The 21875-nt window shown below is 39.6% G+C and overlaps 1 long non-coding RNA gene across 1 annotated transcript in view; it reads left to right on the plus strand.

Moving 5' to 3' along the window:
* LOC141585147 (uncharacterized) overlaps positions 1 to 21875 on the plus strand; it is a 45777-nt gene that overhangs the window by 15126 nt on the left and 8776 nt on the right. The gene's annotated exons all lie outside the window — the stretch shown is intronic.

A 21875-nucleotide genomic window follows, 5' to 3' on the forward strand; every position in this document is an offset into this window, starting at 1 on the left:
AAAGGGGGGAGGCAATAATAATGCCTGAGCCTACTCTCCAGAGGGAAGATCTCTGTGTCCCTCTTGAAATCAATTTGGGTTAAATCTGCAGGAAGTGGAATTTCTCCAGATGCATTTATTCCTTAGAGGGTTTACATCCTCAGAGGGCCTACACTGACAGACAATCCTGCCTGCTGACTTAGCCATGACATAGCATGCAAAAAGATGCATACACATGCATGCACACAGGTGCACACACACAGACACACACACACAGAGTCATTCTCCCCTTGCACCCTCCTCTTTGGAAATGTCCTCCAATCTGTGTTAGGCTCAAAGAGCAAATAATAATAATAATAATTACAAGTCCAATATGCTAATTTTTCTTAAATGAGCCAAAAATCCTAAGAACAGACCCCAGTGAATTGTCCTATATGCTTGAATACTTCAGTAATCAAAGTAGACCCTTATGCTTGACAGGATGGAAAAGAGTGGGAAGAAGGGAGGCAGCTAATAATCAATACACTAAATAAATAAGTAAATAATATTGTACCTCAGAAGCAGAGAAATGGAATAATGGAAACAATAGAATACACAGGATGAAAACACTTATTTTTATACCTTTGCTTTTCATATTTAAAGTAATTTACTTACTCATATTTCTCTAATTTGTTTATACCTTCCCAGGGTTAAAATAATCTTTAACTTCTAAGGAAAGGAATATTATCTCAGACCAGCTAAGACTGCAGGTTATGGTTTACTGATCAATGAATTCTTAGGGCCTGGGACCTGCTTGAAACTTCTGGAGAGATTCAAACTTAATCCAGTAACCATCTCTCTGCCTTCTTTCCCTCCTTCGCTTCTTCATATCCACTTTTTAGAGCAAAATGCTGGAGGATAAGTCAGTGGCAAGCAGCTAAGGTAACATGGTATGTTTGGTTAGTGCATAAGGGATTTGGGTTGTCACACACTAAGGAATTTGATTTTTACCCAACAGGGGATCAAAGGACAAAAGTGGCAAGGTGGTTTTAAGAACTGTCTCAGGAAACTAATCAGCAGAGTAAATTTACAAGATAATTTTCAAAAAAAAATCCTAATTTATTTATGCCACAAACCTTGCATAAAGAGTTCTAGAAAAAAAAGTTAAAGAAGGAAATTTTTACGTATAAAATGCTGAAAAACAAATCCCAGATATTTTTTATGAGCTGATATTAATGAGTCAGATTCTAATGAAACCATCAGTATTTAGCCATCTTCCTCACTCATGGAAGAAGGGATCAGACATACCCACTCTGCTATTGTCTGGGAAGAATTGTTGGGTAGCCCAACGATCTCTGCCCAGCTGTTCCAGCCATAATTTGATTACATTATAGGTGAAAGTGAAGGGATTTGGAAAATATAATTAAGATCCCAAATCGGTTGGAAAGTTCATCAAAAAGAAAGATTATACTTGGTAGACTTGACTTAATTAGTTGGAAGGCTTTTTAAAGAGGGTTTGGACTTCACTGTGTCAGAAAGAGATTCTCCTGCTGGCACTGGAGGAACAAGCTGCCATTGGTTCTACAGCTGCAAGGAAATGAGTTTTGCCATTAAGCTTGTGTGCTTGGAAGAAGACTTTGAAACTCAGATGAGACCATAGTCCCAGCTGATCACTTGACTGCAGCTTTGTGAAACCCTGACCTGAGGACCCAGTTAGGCCAAGCCTGGACTCCTGATCCATGGAAACTTGTAAAATAATAACAGCATGTTGTTTCAAGATTCTAAAATATTGATAATTTGTTACAAACCAATAGAAAACAAATATACCCTTAGAATGATTTTTTAAAATCACATGGAACAGTGCTTATCTATAAAAATAATCAGTGAGTATAATAGTTAAAGGCACAGAGCCTAAAGCCAGGCTACATAGGTTCATGTCCCAACACCACCCCTACTGTATGACTTCGGGCATGTTCCTGTGTGCTTCCGTGCCTCAATTTCCACATTATGAAAGGAAAATAAACACAGGACTTCACTCATAGGATTATTTTGAGAAATAAAGGACTTAAGTTATGCAAAGTCCCTAGAAGGGCAGCCGGCACACAGTAAGCACTCTATAAATCATTAACTATCCTTATATGATGCTGCTCTACTAATTATCAGTGGATCTGGACATATCAAAGACTTTTTTTATATACCCTCTTGACAAATAAGAATGTCATCCTATTACAAACAAGGCATTTGAGGAGATCAAATTTGTCACTATGTTGAGTTTTAATAATCTATTTTAGTCAGAAAAAAAAAATAATGGATGAAACGATGCAAGAAATACAATCTCAATTTTAAACTGAGAAAAGTAGCAGGTGGAGACCTAACCATACCTGAGAATCTCTTAAGGTCCTCTCTCCCCTAAGATGTATGTATCAGTCACAGTTTCAAAGTAATCACTATAATACATGAACAGCTGATGAAACTTCATGTTGTAATTGCCACATGTTATCTCCAAGGAATTGCATAATGCAAAAGGTATATATTTATACAATAAAATAGAAGGAACATACTTTGGAGAAGTACTACATAGCCATGCTAGATTATAAAAAAAAAAAAAAAGACAGAAGAATAGGCAGGCAGAGATAGAGAAAGAGAGAGGGGGAAGAGATGGAAGAAAGAAGGAAATAGATGACTTGGTACCCTCATCATGAGATGACACATCTTGAATCTCCTGGGTCAAATGAATTGAATCTTTTTTTCTGAGAATGAATTTCACTCTTGTTGCACAGGCTGGAGTACAATGGCACAATCTTGGCTCACTGCAACCTCCACCTCCTGGGTTCAAGTGATTCTCCTGCCTCAGCCTCCTGAGTAGCTGGGATTACACGCCTGGCAATTTTTTTGTATTTTTAGTAGAGACGGGGTTTCTCCATGTTGGTCAGGCTGGTCTCAAATTCCTGACCTTAGGTGATCTGGCCACCTTGGACTCCCACAGTGCTGTGATTACAGGTGTGAGCCACCACGCCAGCCCTGGGTTTTTTGTTGTTGTTGTTTTTTTTAAGTGAAGCTTCTTCTAAAGCAATAGAAATTGTTTAGCTACAGCTTTAAAAAAAAAAAAAATCAGGCAAACTAAAAATGGAAAAACATTTTTTAAAGATATCTAACTAGAAGAATTTATCTAGGAAAAGGAAAAAGTCAGTTGTGAAACGAAGTGTAACATTGCTAAAGACTAGCTATCTCTGAATTGCAGGGTGATCTTTTAAAAATTAGAGATACATCGTCTTTATCCCAGAGATTCTAACCTAGGAAGTCTGGAGTGCAGACCAGAAAACTGTATTTTTAAAAAGCTCTTTATTTATTAATTAAGGTAAAATAAGTTAGAGAACAATCAGATTCCAAAGTGTCAGTAGATTAGCACAATAGAAATTAATGTCTTGCTCATAGGATGGTTCAGGGTGAGGTTGGTAGGAACCTTCTCCACAAGCAGTCATTGAGTGACCCAGACCTTTTCCATCAGTGGCTCTCTGATATCCTAGGTTTGATGGTCATCTGCATCCACCAGGTAGAAGGGGAAACAGCATGGAGGAGCACTATGGGAAGTTGTAATGAACAAGACTGATGAATTTCCTTTTTCCTCTCATTCTGTTAAAGAGGTCTCAGTCACAGCGTGACAGCTCCCTATAAGGAAGGGAAATACCAGCCAGCCGGTGTTCCAAGAAGAGGCAGTAGATTGTTTTCAAGATGGCTGACTAGAGACATCAGATACAGTTCTTAGAAAGATTTAACATTACAGATGAATAATCATGACCAGGTGGAATGATGAGAGAAAAGTGTCAAAACCTTTTGGAGAACCCACAGGAAGAAGTTAGGGGTACAGAAAAATAAAGGGCAAAAATGTCTGTCAGACACTGAGCCATGAGGAATTTGGAGTCCCATGGAAAGTACAGACGGGAGTGTGTCTTTGTTCTTCACCCCTGTAGCTGACTGCTTACCACCAATTTGTCTGATAGCCAGCCCCTCTGCCATTGCAAACCCAGCTACCACTTTTTGTAGTGACTGGGGAACCTCTGGAGGTCAGAGCACCAGGTAGTGAGCTCAACCAGGTTTGCTTGCTCTCCCCTCAAACCCACGCTGAGGTAGTGGATACCATACAGACTGTACCTCTGTTTGAGGCCTTTATTCTGCCCAGATAGTTTTAGCCCTGTGTCTCTGCATGACTAGATCCCACACAAACATTTTCCAGAACGTCCTTTGACTATGGCGACCACAGGGGACCAGCAGGAACTTGGGGAGCCACAAGATCCTTAAGAGACCTAGCCTTTGACACAGGCCTTCACTAGGGAAGAAGGATTGTAGTCCAAAGCGTTCTCCCAGTGGAGAGCCCCCACCCCCACTTATAAACAGAAAATGGCAGTATTTCTCCCAGCAGAAACACAGGTGCAACACTGATCTTTGAAGATGAGGAGTATTGTCTTGCCCCAGTGGACAGGTGGCACCAGTGGCGGGGAATTGAAATGGAAAAGACATCTGCTCTCTCTATCACTGCTGCAGACACAATCATGACGTTTTCCGCTGGGGGTTCGTGTGGCATGGGTACACTTGGAGACAGCTTTTAAGCTCAGTTTGGGATGGCTGCACCCCAATTGAAAGTGTCCCCACCAACCTGGCGATTACAAGTATGAACCACCATACCCAGCTGATTTTTATTCTTTATTCTGTTAATGTGATTTATCACAATTATTTTTATTTAGTTTCCTCAGCTTTATTGAGGTGAAGTCATTTGACAAAATTGTGTATATTTAAAATGTACAACACAATGATTTGAACTAAGTATACATTGTGAACTGATTGCTGCACTCAAGTTAATTATCATATTCATTATCTCAGGTACTTAATTGTTTTCTTTCATTTTGATGAGAATGCTTAAGGTCTAGTCTTTGAAAATTTCGAAGTATATAATTTAGTATTACTAACTATAGTCACTATGATTTACATTATATTCTCAAAACTTATTTATCTTAGAATGAAAAGTCTGTATACTTGGCTTACATCTCCCAATTTGACCCACCCCCAGACCTTGTCAACCACCATTCTACTCTGTTTCTAAGAACTCAATTTTATTGTTTTATATTTCATGTTCACCTTTTTTTTTTTGCTTAAAATGGATTTTGTAAATTAGAGCACACAGAAAAGATGCAGAAAAAAGGTTAAAGGGTCTTACACTAATTAATCTTGGGACTGGGGTAAACAACTATGACCTGTGGGTCAAATGCAGCCATTTACCTGTTTATATAAATAAAGCTTTATTGGAACACAGCTATACCTGTTTATTTATATAATATCTATGTATATTTTCACACTTCAACAGCAGAACTGAGTAAGAAGAAAGACTGTAGAGCTCACATAGCCTAAAATATGTATCTGCCCTTTGCAGAAAAGGTTTCTGACTGGTTGTAAATTAAAAAGAGCATTTTTGTCATAATCTAAATGAGCTGAAGTAACACAAAATCATCTTTGCCAATGTTCTTGAGCCAGAAAAAGTGGATTAATATATTTCCATATCATATGCAGTTTGTATTAGTCAATTTTGTGTTGTCATAAAGGAATACTTCAAACTGGGTAAAAAAGAAGAGGGCAGTAGATTTCAGTGAACCAGTCGCATCTCTGCTACAAGCACTCCACGTGATTTTATATACAACTGGTGCATCATTGAAAGTTCACCGTTGAAAATACAACTTTTGAGTCCAAATAATCTAAATTCCAAATCTAAGATCACATTTGACAGCTATGTGATCTTAAGCAAAATAGCTCCCTTCCTTGTGCCTTGGTTTCTTCAGTTATTCATCTTTCAAGTAAAGATTAAAACCATCCTACATCTTAAGGATCTTGTGAGACTGAAATAAGACAATCTGTTTAAAATAACTAGAACCATAACTGGCACTTAATAGTAACATGTATTTTATTTTAACTGTACTGTTTAGGAATCAAGGTGTTCTGCTATTTGAGATAAGAACTCAGATGCATCAGTATCAGAATATATATTTTGTCCCAGCTGAATTATTAGATTGGAATGGTTTTTAAGGGTAGAACTTTAACACAGTAGAAGTTGTTTTCTTGCACTTATAAAAGTTTCTGGGCAAGTGGGCAGCTCTCCTCCATGCAGTCATTCAGAGATCTTGTCTTTTCCCATCTGGTGGCTCCCCCATCCCTAGGCTTCATCATCGTCTCATCTAGTGTGTAGAGATACACCAGGAAAACAGTACTCACTGTGTTCAGAGCTAGGAATCTGGTGCTGCAGTATTAAAATATTTGAAGCCCACTGAAAGCAAAATTGCTGTGATTTAAAAATAAAATAGGCCAGGTGCAGTGGCTCATGCCTGTAATCCCAGCATTTTAAAAGGCGGAGGAAGGAGGATCACCTGAGGTCAAGAGCTCGAGACCAGCCTGGCCAACATGTTGAAATTCTTTCTCTACTAAAAATACAAAAATTAGCCAGGCATGGTGGTGGGCGCCTGTAATCCTAGCTACTCAGGAGGCTGAGGCAGGAGAATCGCTTGAACTCGGGAGGCAGAGGCTGCAGTGAGCTGAGATCGCTGCCACTGTACTCCACCCTGGGCAACAAGAGTGAAGCTTCATCTCAATCAATCAATAAAGCAAATTCCATAATTAAGAAATTGAAAGCATTGGTAGTTGATATCTCAAGGTGATATTTGCAATAATCTGATAATTTTAATTCAGAGTGTATCACATATTTTTAGATTTAACTTTTCCTATATATGAATGTTTACCACTACACCCAAGGCGCTCCATGAACACTTCTGGAATAGACCTAAGGTATATGGTGCTAATCATCTGAAGCAAGTGAGACCATCATTGGTGAGCTAGAAAGGATTAATTTACAGAGTGGTTCTGAAATCTAGACTACTGTGAAGGCACTGGCCAATCAGTGAAGTTACCTGTTTGAAGTAGAGATGACCTCTGTTCAGCATTTTTCAAAGCTGAATATTGTATAAGTCTCTTTAAAGAAAAATAGTTTTTACTAAGCCACATGAATATATCCATAATTTTCTGGTCTTCAGACCCCAATTTGAGGAATACATCCTTAGTCAAAATAATTCATAGCAAAATACCTCTCTGCATGCCTCATCTTCTTGCTTTCTCCATCATTTTCCCAATTTCAAACCTTACTTCCCCCACCTCTTGCCATATTCACACACTTTCTGCACTGTCCTCCCCGGTAAGCATCTCAGAACACACTGCCTTCCCTCTGACTTTCCTGATTCCACTCAAGTTTACCTGTTAGGTCTTGTTCCTGTTTAATGCTGACCATAAAGCTGGTCAGAGCCTGGCTCTCCATGGCCTCAATTTACAATATGGTAGTCAATGCTCCAAACACAAGAACACAACCGCCTTCTGTGTTCTTGCCTTGGGCTGAACCGCATATTAGGGAAGTGAGAAGAAATAAATGTTTGGGATGCACTTCATGTGTCAGACCTCATAGAATCATTTCATTTTTTTACCCTCGAGCCCTTGGGGAAATAACTCAAGCATTTCGGCTTCCTTTTACTCCTATGCAAAAGGAGGATGGTGGCAATTTCCTAGGTTCAAATAATAGTTACTCTTTAGTTCATTACTGTGTTCCAGGTTCTCTCTGTCAGGGGTTAGATGTATTATCTCATTGAACCTTCAGGCATTGCTCTGAGGTAGGTTTCTAGATGAGAAAACTGAGACCAGAAAAGGTTTTGTAAATATCTGGGCACAGTCCTCGGAGTTGTGGAGTTTTTAGGTAATATTGGCTCAGCCGATACACTTGCTTCCTAAGCACAGTAACAACAGGAAACTGTCCGGACTAGAGGCATATATAAAATAAATAACTGTCTCGTCGTGCTCTCAGTTTAGCAGCACTTGTTTTGGTGGTTCTTTGCCACTTCAGCCCAGTTTACAAGTAGTCAACTAATGTAAACTTAAATTTGACCTAGTTTAATCAAACTGTGGGTTGTGGTTCAATTATTCAACAATCGATTACTAAGAATTTACACAGTTTTAACAACCACTATAAGTGCAGTTTTTCTTTTGTGGTCTCTCCTCAGAAGCTAATGTTGCTATTTCTGACCACCATATATATACTGTACCTCCTCCAAAATAACCTGAAAATGCAAAAGGAGTGACATTTTCACAGACACCATATTTCAAAGAGCATGTAGTGAAAGAAGCACCATGGAACAGATCTTGAGATGATGTTTCAGCTAAGTCAAGCTCCAAATATCACCCTCGATTTTGGTCAGTAATAACCTATATTGTTTACTTCCCACTTAAGGAGACAACTCAAGTGGAGACTGAACTTGGAAGTAGTGATGTCAAGAGAACCATCAGACCACAGCATGCTAGACCAATTGGTGTCCACTACTAGTACCATGGAGCCACAGTGAGAGGATCAGCAAGGGCCAAAATCAATAGTGTTAGGGCCTCACTGAGGCAGTCAAATCTTATGAGAGCCAAAAGTCACCCTGCTCAGCCTACAAGACAGCAGGCACCTCTAATAGACAAAAATTAGAGAGAACTGAGAAGCTTCTCTAGCAGATTCCAATGCTGTTGCCTTACAGTTTCCTGTTTGGGTTTCCCAGGCCTCCTTCAGTTACCTTGGAATGTCAGAACAAGCAATCTGCTTTGGGTTTGGAAAGGTTTAATGTTCCTTTATGTGGGGGTGTTAAGTTCATCAGAAAGCAAAAAAAAAAAAAAAAAAAAAAACAGCCTACCTCCTGCGCTCAGTAGTGTGGCATGGAAATGTAGCACATCCTACTCTGATGTTTCTTTTCTGCCTCCCTTAGCCCTAGTTGCTAGATTGTGGTTTATAGTTTCTTTTGTTTTTTCTTTCCTTTTAATTGGTTTTACTGTTCATGCCAAGTTGCTTTAATTAAGGATCTAATTTTTTTTTTTTAAGTAATAGGGAAAGCTTTAATCCGACACCTGCCAGGACTGGAGAGATGAGTTTGCAAATGTTCCACCTTTATGTTTTGCCCCACATAAGACTCTCTTCTATCCCACTTGCATTCAGGGGGGTTACTCTGAGTTTGGTCCATGACAGCCACTGGCTAGGAAAGGAAACAAGGACATGCAGATATGCTAGCCTCAACACAGAAATTGTTGATGAAGGCAGGAATAGACTATGCCCAACCAGAGGAATGCTGCCTTCATTTCTTCTCCCTAAAATAAGGAGAGGGAAGGAATGAGAGGAGCATGTGCAACCAGCTTCCTTCTCCCAAGCACTTTTCACAAGAAGTCATGTCAAAGCCACAGACATAAACTGGGCCAGTGGTTTGAGGGAGTGGAAAATCTGGATTCCCCCAGTTGATTTAACTTGTATGAACTCAATTCAATTCAACAAGCTTAAGTTTACAGATCACTCATAATGCCTATTATCATTGCTTCACAGGCATACCATAGGTCCAGCCTGTGGGCACTTTAATTAAGGAAAGACGACTAGCGATGTATAGAGTACAGGAAGAGAAGGCCTTTGCATCAAGTGCAGAAAGAGAACAGCATCCATTCTACAAAAACAACAACAACTTTGCTCTTTCTGTGGTATACCTTGTTATGGTCTTGTTTAGAGAACCCTTGGGGATATAGAGGAAGCATGAAGTGGCAAAAGAGAGAGGTTAAATGGCATGGAGCAGAGAAATGAAGACAAAAGGGGAAGGAACCATCAAGGGAACAAAGTGATAGAGCTGGAAAGACCAAGCATTGTCCAGGGCATCTCAGATCACTACAATACAGAAGCTTTAATCATTTTGCCTGGGATTTGTTTAAAAGCCTGTGAACCACTGAATATAAAATCATTATCCTATCTTATTGAATTAATTCACAGCACATATTTTTGGCACTTAGAAAAACATCTCTGTGCAATTTAGATCTGAAAGTCAGGGTTTAGGACTGGGGATTTATAGGAGAACAACCCTAGCCCCACATCCTCTCAATGCATTGGTGGAGGCTGGGGCTGCAAGGTGAAGGACCACACAATACAAGTTGCCCTGCCTTCCTCTGGCAGCAGTTACATAAAGTCAAGCAGCTGTCTTGACCTCAGGAATTCTCAGTCTTTGACAGATGAATGTGCAATATGGCACTCCAAGAAGGAGGTATAGTAGCTTGCATGTCACAAATATATTTAACCTTTGAATTCCTCTCCTTTAATTTCACCTACCAACCTATTAATACTGTCTACAGAGTTCAATTTGAAAAACACTAAATGGGATGGTTAATTTTATGTGTCCGCCTTGGCTAGACCATAATGGCAGATATTTGGTCAAACATTATTCTGGATGTTTCTGTAAAGGAGTTTTTGAATAAGATCTGCAATTAAATCGGTGGACTTTGAGTAAAGCAGACTGCCCTCTATTTCATAGGTGGGCCTCATTCAATTGGTTGAAGCCTTAACTAGAACCAAAGGCTGATTGTCCCCAAGTAAAAAGGAATTCTGCTAGCAGATAGCTTTTTTTCCCCATAAGTTTTTTGGGTACAAGTGGTGTTTGGTTACATAAGTTAGTTCTTTAGCGGTGATTTGTGAGATTTTTGGTGCACCTGTCACTCGAGCAGTATATACGGAACCATATTTGTAGTCTTTTACCTCTCGTCCCCTCACTCTTCCTCCAAAGTCCCCAGAGTCCATTGTATCATTCTTATGCCTTTGCACCCTCATAGCTTAGCTCCCATGTAGCAGTGAGAACATATGATGTCTGGTTTTTCATTCCTCAGTTACTTCACTTAGAATAATAGTCTCCAATCCCATGCAGGTCACTGTGAATGTTCTTAATTTATTCCTTTTAATGGCTGAGTAGCATTGCATCATGTATACACACCACAGTTTCTTTATCCACTTGTTGATTGATGGGCATTTGGGTGGGTCCCATGATTTTGCAATGACGAATTGTGCTGCTATAACCATGCGTGTACAAGTACCTTTTTCATATAATGACTTCTCTTCCTCTGGATAAACTCCTACTAGTGGGATTGCTAGATCAAATGGTAGTTTTACTTTTAGTTCTTTAAGGAGTCTCCACATTGTTTACCATACTGGCGGTACTAGTATACATTCCCACCAGCAGTGTAGAAGTGTTCCCTGATCACGGCATTTGTGCCAACATCTACTGGTTTTTAATTTTTTAAAAAAATTATGGCCATTTTTGCAGGGATAAGGTGGTATCATATCGTGGTTTTGATACTGCATTTCCCTGATCATTAATGATGTTGAGAATTTTTTCATATGTTTTTTGGCCATTTGTATATCTTCTTTTGAGAATTGAATAGATGGCTTTTGAACTTCATTTACAACATCAGCTCTTCCTGGTTTGCCAGCAGAATGCCTTTGGACTTGAACTGCAACTCTTTCCTGAGTTTTACGTCTACCAATCTTCTCCATTAGATTTTGAACTTGCCAAGCCTTCACAATCACATACACCAGTTCTTTGAAATAAATGTCTTACACACACACACACACACACACACACACACACACCCTATTGTTTCTATTTCTTTGGCAAACCCTAATACATTAAGTTAATGTAAATTGGGAAAATAGAATGGAGTCTATTTTCAGATGGTCAGATTAATTATAATTCTTGGTAAAAAGGGCAATGCATATTTCTAATGTACTATACAAACAGATTTTGAGATAAAGAGCAATTAAAAACCTAGGCACCAAGATCAAATATAAAACAAACAAATGTCAGAACAAACATAATTTTTGAGAAAAGCAAAAACACCTGCAGAAGAAGGAAGGGCTCAAAACATCAGTCAAAAACAGTAAGACCTCGTACTGAGGTCTTATCTAAGGCAAGCCAGATGGACACAAAACTTTTAGCTGACAATGCCGGCAGGTGCTTGAACTGAGGGCTGGATTATGGGTTTCATATTCTAAAAGTAAGGCCACAGAAATAGGGATGTGGGGTCGTGCTCTTCTCCATGATAAAGGCATAGCTATAGGAAAGCTGCAAATAAGCCACCCCTAAAGGAGTGAGTCCATGTAAGGTTTGGAAGGGAAGGGCCGAGACAAGATCCCAGGACACTTTCTGATCTTTTCACCCAGGGCAGAGGCTTCACCTTCTCATCTCCTCACATGTGCTACTTTGAAGCCTCTAAAGCCCTTGCAGCTTCTACTAGAGATTTCCAGTTTCCAAGTATCCCAAACATTGCAATTTTCCTTAACTGTGCTTATGATCTACCCACTACCTCACATATTGACTACATTTATTTGATTTTAATACTACATAGTCTCCTAAAAATACTTGATGGTTAAATTAAAAACAAAAAGACATACATTATAGAAAAGTCAAGACCAAAATCAACAAATAAAGGGGAAAGGAAAGGTCTTAAGAACAAAGAAATAGAAAGATCAGCTGAGTTTGAAATTCAACAAGTGTTGACTGCAAATGTCTTTCCAAATCTAACTTGCCCACCAACATAGCATAGAGGTTAAGAGGGCTGCCACTTACTAGCTATGACCTGAGGCCAAGTTACTTCATTGCTTAGTGCCTCCATTTTCCTATATGAAAACTAGAGATAGGAAAAAAAAATCCTTCCAAGAAACTGGCACCACTTCAAATTATCTCTCTCTCTCATTCCTAACCTAGTAAAAGTTCTTGAAAGAGAAGTCCAGGAGAGGGGAAAGAAACCAATCTTTATTGTGTGCCTGCTGTATATTAACGCTGTAAATTACATCATTTAGTCATCATAAACTTGTGAAAAAACATTTTTCTCAATTATATAGACAAAATGAAGTCTTGGAAGCTCCAAGGCTTAGTTCAGAAGCTGAAAGTGACCTAAGATCTCCTCCCTCGTGACGCATACCATAGAGTGACGCTCCACAAAGTGGGACCCCTGGGCTCCTACCTCAAAATCACTCAAAACCAATCACTTGTTAAAACCAGTGATTCCTAGGTCCTCACCCAGCCCTATTTAATTACAATTGCTTGAGGGTAGTATTTTAATAAGCCATCCACCACCATGAATGCCCTGCACACTCAAAAGTAGTTGGCTCAGTGGTTAGGAGCCTGGGCCTGGTGTCGCTGCATTTGAGGTATGTGACATTGGGCACATCATTCAACCTCTCTGAGACTCTTTACTTCATTCCAAATATGGAGATTACGGAATATCCTGCATATGGTTGCTACAGTGATGAAATAATGAATGTCAGGTGCCAAGTTCAGAGTCTGGCATGTAGTAACTATGATTATTTGCTTCACGTGAGAATAACTTAATTTCCTCTTTGCTTTCTCATTCAACTTCACAGTTCACTGTGTTTGCTTTTTTCTCCACCATTTAAGTGAAATCAGCTGAGCAAATATGACCTCCTTGCCAAATCCAATCGCCTCTTTTCTGATCTTATGTAGTTTTATATCTACCCTGTCCATTACTTATTCATTAGAACCACATTGTGCCTCTGCTCTGGGCCATGCCCTGGGCTAGGGATAAGAAATGCCATGGTGAATGCAGAAGGCATAATCCATATCCTCATGGAACTTTCAAGCTTGTGTTGGGGACACAGATCTCAATAAGTAACCACATATAAGCATAACAAGTTTTGCTATGGAAGAAAAGAACAGAGTGCCCCACAAGCGAATGACAGAGAGGACCTTTTGTCAAAGAGGATCAGGGAAGGTCTGAGACCTGAGAAAGAGCCAAATATGAAAAAGGTCATTCACAAAGAAGGAACAGCAGCAGGTAGGAAGACCCTCAGGTGGAAAAGAGCTTGTCACATTGGAGGAAGAGAAAGAACACCCATATGGCAGGACAAGAGGAAGGGTGCTATGAAAGGAACCCATAAATAGGCATGGGCTTAGCTGTGCAGAGCCTTGTAAATCACAGTGAAGGTTTGGATTGAATTCCAAGGGCAACTGGAAGGCCATGGGAAGACTTTGAGCCAGAGTATGATCCCATCACTGTAACAGTGATTTGGAGAAAGGGTTACAAGGTGGGTAGAAGGGAAGCTGAGAGATCATTTGGTTTGCAGAGACTTGGATTTGAGTACCAGAAGCTGAGATGGGAAGAAGTGAGAGCACTGGAGATAAATTTTTGGTGGAGAATTGAAAAAATTTGAAGGCGAACTGGATGTAGAAGATAAAGAAGGAAGAGGTACCAGGAATTACTCTCAGGGCTCAGTTTTGAACAATGAGCTGTTTACTACTTAGTGGAGCAATGAGTTGTTTACTACTTAGTGGAGCCATTTACCAAGGGGAGGCACTAAATCCCTCTCAGGGGAATATAATCTTTACATTTCTAGAAATCTCCCAAATGATTCTGATGGCTAATCCTAGTTGAGAAGGCTCAATCTAAAGAGGTGGCATAGAGAAAAATGGTTAAATTTAGTGACTAATCATTGTATCTTTCTTTGGAGGTAGCTTGTTTTGCTCAAACCTAGTGATGAACTGCCTATATCACTGGAAAGTTAGTTTGATCATCTATAAAATGGAAATAACTGGCTCATATGGCTGCTGTAAGGTGGCAATCTTATAAAACATTTAGAATACTTCCAAGCTACTATTTTCAGATCATCCACTTAAATAAGCCAGGTGTTTTCCCATCTGAAAGCTTTAGCTCATTCCCTACCTCTTGCTTGATTTATTCATCTCCCTTGTTCTATGTGATAATTTTCTATTTCTTATCCAGAGATAGCTTTTCTCTGAGTGTACCTCAAACCACCAGCTGCCCTAACCAGTCATCTGGGCCATTTCTCCTGCTTGCATGGGCTCACAGTTTTCCATGCATTCTTCCACTACAGAACTTAACACACGGGTTAGAGTTATTTATTTGTTTGTTTGTTTGTTTTTGGTCTCCTGGACAAGACTTAGAATTTTGAGGGGCTGCTAGCCTTGCCTCAAACAAATTTATATCCACAGAACCTAGTCTGTTGCCATAGCTTGAGGCCCAGAATGAATTTGATGGATTTAATTGAATTTAACTAAATTAAAAGCATGATACCCTCAGGGAACTCATCTCACAATCTAAGCCTCTTGCTTAATTAAAGTAGCCTATGAATGCAGACACAGCAAACTACAGCCAATGTATAGAAAACATTCACCCTACATGGCTATTTAGGCCCAAACTTAAGCCTAAACCAGTCATGCCAGACATAACACCTTTCTTATCTGTCTCTCACCTCTGCTTTGCTCTTCCTGAGCAATGTGGGGCCTATGCCTTTCTGAGGAACAGAGGAAGGAGGAAGGTGGGGTGGGGAGGAAGAAATACTCCTACAACTTTACAAAACCTTCCTTCACCCCTCAATGGGGGAAGGAAGGTAGAGAGGGTGGCTGTGTGTGCTGTATTAACAGGCATGCTCAGGCTGGTTTGAATCCTCTCTAACCAGGTGGCTTTGTGCGGAAGGTCCAAACTCCAGTAGGCAAACCCCAGTAATGTTACAAGGACAGTGAACTTTCCCAGAGCAACTTTTGTAAGAGGATCTGTGGTTTTTACCATGCCTTTGTATGGAAGCAGAGTTTGAACTCTCTCATTCTCATTCTTGTAGAGATTTCAACCTCCGTAAAGTGCACAGGAGGTACTGGTCATACATTTTAAACTAAAATGATTTGATTAAGGGCTTGGGTCTCTGAGAGAAAAGTTGAAGAGGACTCTTCATTCTATTCTTTAATCTCAAGGCAAATGGACACAGCAGGAGGTAGGCTGACATGTACAAATGGAAACCTTTAGAGCCAAACAGATCTGGGTCTAAACCCTGACTCATTTCCTCTTTAGTTCTGTGCTTATTAAAGTTAAAAATGTGACAATGATGATAATCACTAACACTTAGGTGTACTTACTATATGCCAGGCTCCGTTCTAAGTGCTTTGCATGTATCAACTTATTAAAGATACTACCATCATATTTTATAGCAAAGGAATCTTAGGCACAGAAAGGTTTTGTAATGGATACAAGTTACTGAAGAGCTGAGCAGGAATTTAAACCCAGGGAGCTGGGCTGCAGACATCCATGCTAGCATCCACTGTGCTTCCCTGCCTCCCACGTGTCTCTGGAGCACAGCATCTGGCTTTCAGAATCTGAGTTTCTCTCCCTGTAAAGTGCATATGATGAGGCCAACCTTGGTGAGATAATGTACGTAGAACCCTAGACACCAGAGGGGCACCCACACTGGATTAGATGTCTCTAATTTCAACTGGTATACCCACAATGTCCTATCAGATTTCTAAGTAAACTCTAATAAAATTCTAAGGTATCTAGAGTGCCCAAGAACAGCAAATGTGTGGGTGGACTGAACGAATTGGAGGTTTTAAAATTTACTGTTTAGAACCTTCCATGGATCCAGAAGGCAGTCATAGTCTGTGATGCCCACTAACTCAATGTTTCTAAATTAACTATGGCTTTTGTTGCAGGCTAGAAACCCAGCAACTGCTAACAACCAGCTGGAGTGTAAGTCAAAAGCTATGAGAGCTTAGAAGGAGAACAATTATTTAGAGCAGTTGGGAAAGTCTTTGAAAGGTCTTCAGAAAATGGTACAAAAGGAAAGAGGAAAAGTTATTCTACTGAGAGGAGTTTGTGTAATCAAAGCAATTGAGCCCTAAGAACTCACACAAGATTAGAAAAGGGTGAAGGATACTTGGAGAGCTGGACCAGGAAAAGGCTATGAAGGGCCCTGAATGTCACATGTTATATGTTGCCTACAGCATGCAGAATCAAAACATGATGAATCATGTCTTGAATCATGACATATGAATCATGACACATGAATCATAACATGTGGCATGTTGAATGTCACATGTCACATGCAGTAGGCAGCCATCCAGAGTATTTAAAAGGAAAGTATATAATCAGGCCTGTGCTTTAATAAGATAATTTATATAGTATTCAGTGTGGATTAAAATGGAGAACATAGGTACTAGTTTTGACATCGACAGTATAGGAAACCATTTAGGTTTCTTGTACACCAAAATATTAAAACATACACCCAAACACAACAATACATTAAAATCTTGAAAGAGAAGGGCCAAAAGTTATTTGTCACTGGATTAAAAGTGGAAGTAAATGTTTACAACCTCTAAGGTAGACTAGAGGAGTTGTTAGTGAAACTGCCACATAAAATTTCAGATATGCAAAGAAACGCAATTGTAGACTTATGCACATATTTCCACAAGAGAATAGAGTCTGGGCAGAGCGGGTGAAGCAAAAAACGTGTTCAAAACCTAGGAAGTGCCTTGCTCTTCACCAAGAAGAGCCAACAGCATTTTCTTTGAATCAACTCTCATATTCCCTTAAAGATAACTTGATAGTGTTGTAGAAAACTCACCTATTGAAGTGACAACAAAACCAGCAACCCAATATGACTAAACTGGTATTATGATTAAAGGGACAAGTAACTGTACTTTTAATACATACCCTCTAAAAGGTTGGGTGGGAGTGTTTCAAAGAATCAAGTCTGAGTAATAGAAAAGAGTGTACTGCTTCCCCTTCATACACCTTTGAGCATGGGGGAGCTGGAGGCGGGGTAATGGACTGCAGTTGTCCACATGGGACATTCTCCCACCATACACCATTTCTTTGGGATCTCTTCCAGAATTGTTCTTCTAGGTGACACATCCCTTTATTGATCATCTTTCCCCATACTGATCTTCCTCAGCAATCATGTGAGTTATTAGTCTTAGTATTTGTTTTTCTCAAATATGGTCTTTTAACCACTCCTTAAATATTTTGTGTAAACATAGTTTGTTTTCCCAATTTAACTGGAAGCATTTTTCAAAATGGGAATCCGTGTGTATATTTCTGAAATTTTTTCATCATGCCTTATGTGGTATATAAAAATCAACAGCAATAAAACAACAACAGTAACAATACCTAAGACTTTTTGAATGCTAACCATATATTCAGCATTATTTCAATACCTTTACATGTACCAACTGAATTAATTATTACAAGAACTGCCTGAAGTGGATATAGGGTTGTCATCAGTTTATACTTGAGGAAACTGAGTTATGGGGAGGTTAATTATCTTTATCGTAGTCACAGAGTCATTAAGTGTATGATCTGAGACAGTCTGACGTCTGAGCTATACTTCACTGTACCTGTTAAGATATTCTTTTTCTTGAATTCAAATTCTAAAAGAGTAACAGCGTTGAAATTTATAAATTCAATGCTATCCCCATCAAGCTCCAATGACTTTCCTCACAGAACTGGGGAAAAAACCTTAAACTTCATATGGAACCAAAAAAGAGCCTGCATAACCAAAACAAACCTAAGAAAAAAAAAAAAAAAAAGCTTGAGGCATCATGCTACCTGACTTCAAACTATATTACAAGACGATTGTAATTAAAACAGCATGATACTGGTACCAAAACAGAGATATAGATCAATGGAACAGAACAGAAGTCTCAGAAAGAACTCCACACAACTACAACCATCTAATCTTTGACAAACCTAACAAAAATAAGCAATGGGGAAAGGATTCTCTATTTAATAAATGGTGTTGGGAAAACTGGCCAGTCATATGCAGAAAGCTGAAACTGGATGCCTTCCTTATACCTTATACAAAAATTAACTCTAGATGGATTGAAGATTTAAACATGAGGTCTAACACCCTAAAAACTCTAGAAGAAAACCTAGGTAATACCATTCAGTACACAGGCATAGGCAAGGACTTCATGACTAAAACACCAAAAGTAATGGCAACAAAAACCAAAATAGACAAAAGGGATCTAATTAAACTTAAGAGCTTCTGCACAGCAAAAGAAACTATCAATAAAGGGAACTGGCAACCAACAGAATGGGAAAAAGAATGTTTGCAATCTACCCATCTGACAAAGGGTTAACATCCAGAATCTACAAAGAACTAAAATAGATTAACAAGAAAAAAAAACAACCCCATCAAAAAGTAGGTAAAGGATATGAGCAGACGCTTCTCAAAAGAAGGCATTTATGCAGCCAACAAATATATGAAAAAAGTTCATCATCACTGGTCATTAGAGAAATGCAAATCAAAACCGCATTGAGATACCATCTCATGCCAGTTAGAATGGTGATCATTAAAAACTCAGGAGACAATAGATGCTGGAGAGAATGTGGAGAAACGGGAATACTTTTACACTGTTGGTGGGAGTGTAAATTAATTCAACCAGTGTGGAAGACAGTGTGGAGATTCCTCAAGAATCTAGAAATAGAAATACCATTTGACCTAGCAATCTCATTACTGGGTATATACCCAAAGGATTATAAATCATTCTATTAGAAAAACACACGCACATGTACGTTTATTGCAGCACTGTTTACAATAGCAAAGACTTGGAACCAACCCAAATGCCCATCAATGATAAACTGGATAAAGAAAATGTGGCACATATACACCATAGAATACTATGCAGCCATAAAAATGATGAGTTCATGTCCTTTGCAGGGACATGGATAAAGCTAGAAACCATCATTCTCAGCCAACTGACACAAGAACAGAAAACCAAACACTGCATATTCTCACTTTTAAGTGGGTGTTGAACAATGAGATCACATGGACACAGGGAGGGGAACATCACACACTGAGGCCACTTGGTGGGTAGGGGGACTAGGGAAGGAATAGCAGGGGGTGGAGGGATTGGGGAGGAATAACATTAGGAGAAATTCCTAATATAGGTGACAGGCAGATGAATGCAGCAAATCACCATGGCATGTGTATACCTGTGAAACAATCCAACACAATCTGCACATGTACCCCAGAACTTAAAGTATAATTTAAAAAAAGAAAAAGAAAAGAAAAAAACTGCAAAAAAAAAAAAAAAAGAAAGAAAGAAATAGAAAAGAAAATGTGGCACATATATACCATGGAATACTATGCAGCCATAAGAAAGGATGAGTTCATGTCCTTTGCAGGGACATGGCTGAAACTGGAAACCATCACTCTCAGCAAACTGACACAAGAACAGAAAACCAAACACCGCATGTTCTCACTCATAAGTGGGTGTTGAGCAATAAGAACACAGGGAGGGGAACATCACACACTGGGGCCTGGGGTGGGGGGACTAGAAGAGGAATAGCAGTGGGTGGAGGGATTGGGGAGGGATAGCATTAAGAAAAATACCTAATGTAGATGACGGGGCAATGGATGTAGCAAACCACCACCGTGGCACATGTATACCTAGGTAACAAACCTGCATGAGCTGCACGTGTGTAGGGTTCAGCCCTACAGGGTTCTGTGAGCCCCTCCCAGCTGGTGCAGAGATGAGAAATTGTAGAAATAAAAGACACAAGACACAGAGATAGAGAAAAGAGAGTTTGGGCCCTGGGGTCCACTGCTGTCCAAATCGTGGAGACCAGCAGTGGCCCCGAATGCCTGGACGCTCTCACTTTAATTGAGTTGCAAATCTGGGGGCAGGGTAGGTAGGGCATAGCCTTGGTGGCCAGAGAATGGGGGCAGGTAGATAGGGCGTGGCAGTGATAGGGTCAAATATATCATGTCTCACTCAGGTAGGGGCTCCGGAATTTCTAGCACCTGAAGTGAGGTAAGGAGCATAATGCATCAACACTTTTTGCATATTTATCATGAAAGAACAAAAACATTAATATTTATATTAATATTACTGATTATCTTTTCTAAGAAAAATGGAACCGGGTGCAGAAGCAGAGCACGAGAGTAGACATGGAATGTGACCACTGAAGCACAGCATCACACAGAGACAATTAAGCCCCCGGATGTCTGCGGGCCTGACTGACAGCCGTCAGACCTTACCACAAGAGCTTAGAGAAGTGGAGTTTTCTCCTAACTCCTCCAGGGAAGGAGACGTCTCAGCTATTTTGGATGTCTCCTTTCCTAGCTGGCTAAACAGCAGGTGCTTTCCCAGCGCTAGTATTGCTGCACGGCCAAGGCGCCCTCCAGCAGCCCTTATGTGGGTGTGACAGAGAGCTTAAAGCGTCTGGCCTTAGTGTCATTTCTTTCACAGTGTCACCCCGGGTTCACACTTCCAACCTGAGAGGCATTAGTAAAAGAATTAAGATCACCTATGAATAACTAAGATCACATATGAATAACTAATAACTACTACAGTTATATTTCAGTTACGGATACTTTCTTCTTCATTATTTATATGGAAATAGGCTGAGGCTTTTTGCTCCTGCTTTGGCACTTACGAGATCTCTCCCCTACGCACATGTACCCCAGAACTTAAAGTATACTAAATAAAATTTTTTTAATAAAAATTTTTAAAAAAATAAGTTCACACATTAAAAAAAGAAAAGAAAAGAAAATCAGAGGCCCTGGGTAATCAAGGAAAGTTTTGCTTTAAAAACATTAAGAAACAATATTCCTAAGGTCTCTGCAAGATTTTGTGGCCCATCACAGAACGGGGTCATCTTTGACTTCTACACTAAGGAAAATGTGGCTTTGGATTCTTGGACAGACCTACTGCATGGCCTCTATCTTCATGCGCCCTTGCTAGGATCTGAAGATAAATATGAATAAAGTGGATACAGTGGAAGTGAGTAGAAGAAACATCCTGAACAAAAAACACTTGGTCCCCTTGGCCAGCTACCCATATTCTCATCAAGGGAGAATTTGACCACAGGTAGTATCACATCAGAGTGCAAACTCTGGACCAATTTGTACTTACTTATTCCTACCTTTAACACGCACATAACATAATATGTACAATTCTCATTCTGGGCATAGTTGATGGTAGGAAAGTTTTTATATATTCGAGATCCTGTTTGGTGAGCATATGGTAGCAACACAAGAAATGTGCCATCAGACTACTGTTCAACGGTTTACAAAGATGGCCACAACAATTCTTATGATTCTTTTGCACATGAATCTTTGCTATGCAACATTGTCACCCCTTCCCATCAAGATATAGAGTCTATTTCTTTTTCCCTTTAATTTAGTTTGGCTCTGTGACTTGCCTAAAACCAACAGAAGGCTGCAGAAGGGACATCATATGACTTCAGAGTCTCAG

This window comes from Saimiri boliviensis, chromosome 7 (assembly GCF_048565385.1).
Source record: "Saimiri boliviensis isolate mSaiBol1 chromosome 7, mSaiBol1.pri, whole genome shotgun sequence".
Lineage (NCBI taxonomy): Eukaryota > Metazoa > Chordata > Mammalia > Primates > Cebidae > Saimiri > Saimiri boliviensis.